Source organism: Coregonus lavaretus (assembly GCF_964263955.1).
Source record: "Coregonus lavaretus genome assembly, chromosome: 5".
NCBI lineage: Eukaryota > Metazoa > Chordata > Actinopteri > Salmoniformes > Salmonidae > Coregonus > Coregonus lavaretus.
Genome location: NC_139992.1, coordinates 75353866 through 75359865, shown reverse-complemented (window position 1 = coordinate 75359865; position 6000 = coordinate 75353866).

The following is a 6000-nucleotide window of genomic DNA, read 5'->3' as shown; positions in this document are numbered from 1 at the left end:
AGACACTCTTATCCAGAGTGACTTACAAATTGTTGCATTCAATTTATGATAGCCAGTGGGACAACCACCTTTTTTTCTTTTTTCTTTTTTTATGGGGGTTGGGGGAAGAAGGATTACTTTATACTATTCCAGGTGGGTCAATATCACCATAAGGTGCCTTTGAGACTTCCACATTTCCCCCCAAAAAAGCTGAGATTTTCCATTGAACTTCATATTCATTGTATTAAGTATATGTTATGCTGTTAGAAATGCATATTGGTCAAGCTCCCACACTTTTTATAAATTAACTGCAAGCAGACAATTTACATGCAAACAGCAAAATATGTCCACCCTGTCATGGACAATTTCAAAGCAGAATAAATACATTGTAATTACATAGTGATTATAAAACGTACATTTTCAGAAAACTATTTAGTCACTTTCTCAACAATATATTTTAGTTTATGGGAAAAGTATTTGGATAATAATGAAATTATGGCAAACTATTTGTTTCTCTATAAAATCTGCGAGAGTTGCACTTTATTTTCTAAATAAAATCTAACAAAAAAGATATCTGGTCAAACTTTCAAACAATACTATTTGGCCCTCAGTTGTTTATAAAGGAATCACACAAAAGATTTTGCTAACTTGTGAAAATAATTTGTTTATTTTCATAGAACATGAAAATAACAGGGTGGACAGTTGTCACTATTCCGTCGTGGATGTGGTGGAGGAGTCAAGCGCAGGAAACAGAGGTTTAGTCCAACAAGACTTTTAATAGTCTCAATAACACGAGAACAAAACCCCGACCTCGAAAACACGAAGTGGCGAGGGAAAATTACGCACACGCGTAAAACACTAAACATGAAAAAATGACACGGAAAACAAAACACGTATCATAGACACAGTGGCAACAGAATAACAACACACAAATACCCTAGATCACAACACGGAACTTATAAGACACGTAATCAACTCCCAAACAGACACAGGTGTGACAGACAGACAAAAGCAATCAAACACAGAAACATAGAGCGGTGGCAGCTAGTACTCCGGGGACGGCGAACGCCGAAGCCTGCCCGAACCAGGAGGAGGAGCAGCCTCGGCCGAAACCGTGACAGTACCCCCCCCTTGGCGCGCGGAACCAGCCGCGCGCCGACCCCGGCCTCGGGGACGGCCAGGAGGACGCGGACCCGGGCGCGTGGGATGCCCATGGTGAAACTCAGTCAGGAGGGATGGATCGAGTATGTCCCTCCTGGGCACCCAGCACCGTTCCTCCGGACCGTACCCCTCCCACTCCACGAGATACTGGAGACCACTCCTCCGGCGCCTCGAGTCCAAGATGGTCCGGACCCTGTACGCCGGGACCCCCTCGATGTCCAAAGGGGGCGGAGGGGTCTCTCCTATCTCATCTTCTTGGAGTGGGCCAGCTACCACTGGCCTGAGAAGAGACACATGGAACGAGGGGTTAATATTTTTATACTCAATTGGCAGTTGTAACCTGTAACACACCTCGTTCAATCTTCTCAGGACTTTGAAGGGCCCCACAAACCGCCGACCCAGCTTCCGGCAGGGCAGGCGGAGGGGCAGGTTTCGAGTCGAGAGCCAGACTCGATCTCCCGGTGCGTACACCGGTCCCTCACTGCGGTGGCGATCGGCGCTCGCCTTTTGTTGACGGATGGCACGCTGCAGATGGACATGGGCAGCGTCCCACGTCTCTTCCGAGCGCCGAATCCACTCGTCCACCGCAGGGGCCTCGATCTGGCTCTCGTGCCACGGTGCCAGGACCGGCTGATAACCTAAAACACACTGGAAAGGTGTTAAGTTGGTGGAGGAGTGGCGGAGAGAGTTCTGGGCCATCTCTGCCCAGGGGATGAACCTCGACCACTCCTCCGGCCGGTCCCGGCAATAGGACCTCAAAAACCTACCCACATCCTGGTTGACACGTTCCACCTGCCCATTACTCTCTGGGTGGTACCCCGAGGTAAGGCTTACCGAGACCCCCAACCGTTCCATGAACGCTCCCCAAACTCTGGAAGTGAACTGGGGACCTCGGTCAGACACAATATCCTCGGGGACCCCATAGCGCCGGAACACATGGGTAAATAGGGCCTCAGCGGTTTGTAGGGCAGTAGGGAGACCCGGCATGGGAAGGAGACGACAGGCCTTGGAAAACCGATCCACAACGACCAATATGGTGGTATTCCCCTGGGAGGGGGGTAGGTCAGTTACGAAATCCACCGACAGGTGGGACCATGGTCGTTGTGGAACGGGCAGGGGATGTAGCTTACCCCTGGGCAAATGTCTAGGTGCCTTACACTGGGCACACACCGAGCAGGAGGAGACATAAACCCTCACATCCCTAGCTAACGTTGGCCACCAGTATTTCATGCTAAGACAGTGCACGGTCCGGCCAATACCTGGATGTCCAGAGGAGGGTGATGTATGAGCCCAATAAATAAGACGATCACGGACCTCGAGCGGAACGTACGTCCGCCCCACAGGACACTCGGGGGGAGTAGGGTCGGTACGCAGTGCCCGCTCGATTTCCGTATCGACCTCCCATACTACCGGAGCCACCAAACAAGATTCCGGCAATATGGAAGTAGGCTCGTTGGACCTCTCCTCCGTGTCATACCGCCGGGACAGGGCGTCTGCCTTACCATTCTGGGACCCTGGGATGTATGTGATCTTAAAAACAAACCGGGTTAGGAACATATTCCACCTAGCCTGACGAGGGTTCAATCTCCTAGCTGCCCGGATGTACTCCAGGTTACGGTGATCAGTCAGAATGAGGAAAGGGTGTTGAGCCCCCTCAAGTCAATGCCTCCACACCTTTAGGGCTTGGACTACGGCTGTTACGGATACAGGTATCCTGTGTTTTTGTGTGTTTCTCTCCTTCTGCCCTAATCACAGGTGTCCTGTATGTTCCTGATTGGTGGTCGTTGAGGTGTCTGCTGATTGGACCAATCAGTGAACATTCCTGTGCATTGCACCACCTGTTACTCGTTTGTTCAATCACACAGCCCATTGTATAAAAACCAGTCTTGTGTTTGTTGAGAGAGAGAGAGAATATTTCCGTTTGTGAGTATGGACACGGTGGTGTCCTGTTTTTGGTTACTCACTAAGTTGCTGTTTATTATGATTGGTAAATTCTGTTAGACTACTGTTTTGTTATGTGAGTGCGGATACTGTGGTGTCCTGTGTATTGTGTACTACTTAATTGCTGATTACCCTGTTTGGTAGCTTTGTGTGTTTCTGGGAAAAGGGGAGTTAAGCTAGTTGCCCTTGGGCGTACATTACCCGTAGGAAGAAATCTGTCTAAAAACACTAGTTAGACCTGAGCGGACCACCCACTGTACTTTTGTATGACTAGCAGTAGCCTAGCGGTTCTTCAGGCAGGCTAGATCAGTTTAGGGGGTTTTACACTATTGTTTCATTTCTTGGGTCCTGCTCAGCCCTTTTTCCCAAACCCTTACCGTGTGTTCTGAAATAAACCATTTGTGTTTGACGGTAGTTCATGGTTGTTGTGTCACATTTGTTCTCACTGCTCCATGCCACACTCCTAATTTGCATAATTTATGTTACGGGTCTCATGTCCATCCACCCTAGACGTTTAGAGCCACGGGGTTCGTAACATAAAGTGGGGGCTCGTCCGGGATCTATCCCATGTTACTCATGCAAATTAGTAAGTGTCTGGTTCAGTGTTGAGCTTGGCAGCGGTACTACCTGTTTTTTTTTGTGTTTAGTAGTCGACGGCTCGTGTTGCTAGTAGGATGGCTACTTTTGAGTTAGAGGCATTTTTGGAAAACCCTACGTGGGGGGTTTTTGAGAATTGCCGTAGAGTGGATCTACAGGCTTTGGCTGACCACTTTTCTTTACCCATACCGAGGGGTTTAGTGAAAGCAGAAGTTAGGGAAGTAGTGCTAGCGATATTGTTAAACGAGCGAGTGCTTGAGTTACCGCCGCCTGAGTCTGCTGCTCCTGTAGGGGATGTGGTTGCTACGCCTGTAAGCCCATCAGTGTCTGAGGACGAGACTAAGGCTCCAGCCACATTGCCCCGTTATGACCCACTCTCCCCACTGACTGACAGTGATGCCAGGATGGATGTCCGCTCGACACGGCTCCAAATGGAGGCGGAAGAGCGGGCACAAATCAGGCAAGACAAGCTGGAGATGCGTAAAATGGAGCTAGAGGCAGAACAGGAGACGCGTAAGCTAGAGGCAGAACAGGAGACGCGTAAGCTAGAGGCAGAACAGGAGACGCGTAAGCTAGAGGCAGAACAGGAGACGCGTAAGATGGAACTGGAGATGCGTAAGATGGAACTGGAGGTGCGTAAAATGGAACTAGAGGCAGAAACAGCGAGGTTAGTCTCTGCTAATACTATGCCTGCTAGTGAGCCATCCTCACCAGCTGTGTCATCTGCTACGTTTGATATTAGTAGGCAGATCACCTTGGTACCTGTGTTCAGGGAGTCAGAGGTTGATTCCTATTTCAGTGTGTTTGAACGTATAGCGGTAGCATTGAAATGGCCCGAAGAGGTATGGTGCCTATTACTTCAGTGTAAACTAACAGGTAAAGCCCAAGAGGTTCTGGCAGCGCTACCTCTTGAAGACAGTTTGAATTATGAAGTGGTCAAAGCTACTGTTCTTCGTGCCTATGAGCTTGTTCCTGAGGCATATCGACAGAGATTTAGGTCTCATAAAAAGTCTCCTACTCAGACTTATGTGGAGTTTGCTAGAGACAAAGGAAATCTGTTTGACAAATGGCACAGTGCTAGTAAGGTAACTGATTTTAACTCTCTACGGGAGTTAATCTTGTTAGAAGAGTTTAAAAATTGCTTACCCGAACGCATTGTAGTTTATCTGAACGAACAGAAAGTATCCTCACTGTCGGAAGCGTCTGTATTGGCAGACGAGTTTGTGTTGACGCATAAGAGCGTGTTTTCGGCTCGTACGGAGAGCAGGGCTGCGGAGTTGCTAACTTTTAATCCTAGTCGACCAGCAGTACATCCAGCACGCCCAAAAGATGTGCGTCACTGTTTCTATTGTCATAAGGTGGGACATATGGTTAATGATTGCTTTCTGCTAAAACGCAAACCGGGGATGCCTCAGCACGCCAGGCCGCCAACGGGTGTTGGGCTGATTCGTACGGTTGTAAGGCCGGAATCAAGACAGAGGCCTCATAGTGAATGTGGTTTGAAAGTCCCTGTCCCAGATCACAGTTATGAACCGTTCATTTTTGAGGGGTTTGTTTCTATATCAGATGACGAAGCGTCTCAGCGTCCAGTTAGAATCCTCAGAGATACTGGTGCGGCGCAGTCGTTCATACTATCTGATGTGTTGCCCTTGTCTAATAATACATATTGTGGTTCCAATGTGTTAGTACAAGGAATTGAAATGGGATTTGTCCCAGTGCCATTGCACTTTGTGAACGTACACTCTGAGTTAGTCAGTGGATTGTTCAGAGTGGGCGTACGTCCTATGTTGCCAGTAAAAGGTGTGACATTTATAATGGGCAACGATATTGCCGGAGGAAAGGTGATACCCATATTGGAGGTATTGGATAAAAGTGACCAGTCTCTCTCCGAGGAGCTGGCACAGGGTTATCCAGATGTGTTCCCCGCTTGTGCTGTCACACGTGCTCAAGCACGACAAGTGGGTGAAGTGATAGATTTGTCGAACACAATTCTATTCAGAGAGTGTGACCCAGAGGATAGTTCGGGTGCTACCTCTGGTAAGCTGGTGCAGTCTGACCAACAACCCAGAGAAAGGAAGAAGGATGTGGAACTTGTTGCTGAGGCAATACAGTTACCAGTTACTCGTGAGCAGCTGATCGCTAACCAACAGGTTGACATTAGCCTGGCTAAATGTTTTTCTAGTGTTGTCTCAGAGGACGAGCTAAAGAAGAAAAACATGGCATACTTCATTGATGGTAATCTCCTCATGCGTAAATGGACATCCCATGTTGACGCTGGCGAAGATTGGAATGCTGTTTACCAAATAGTGATTCCTACAGCCT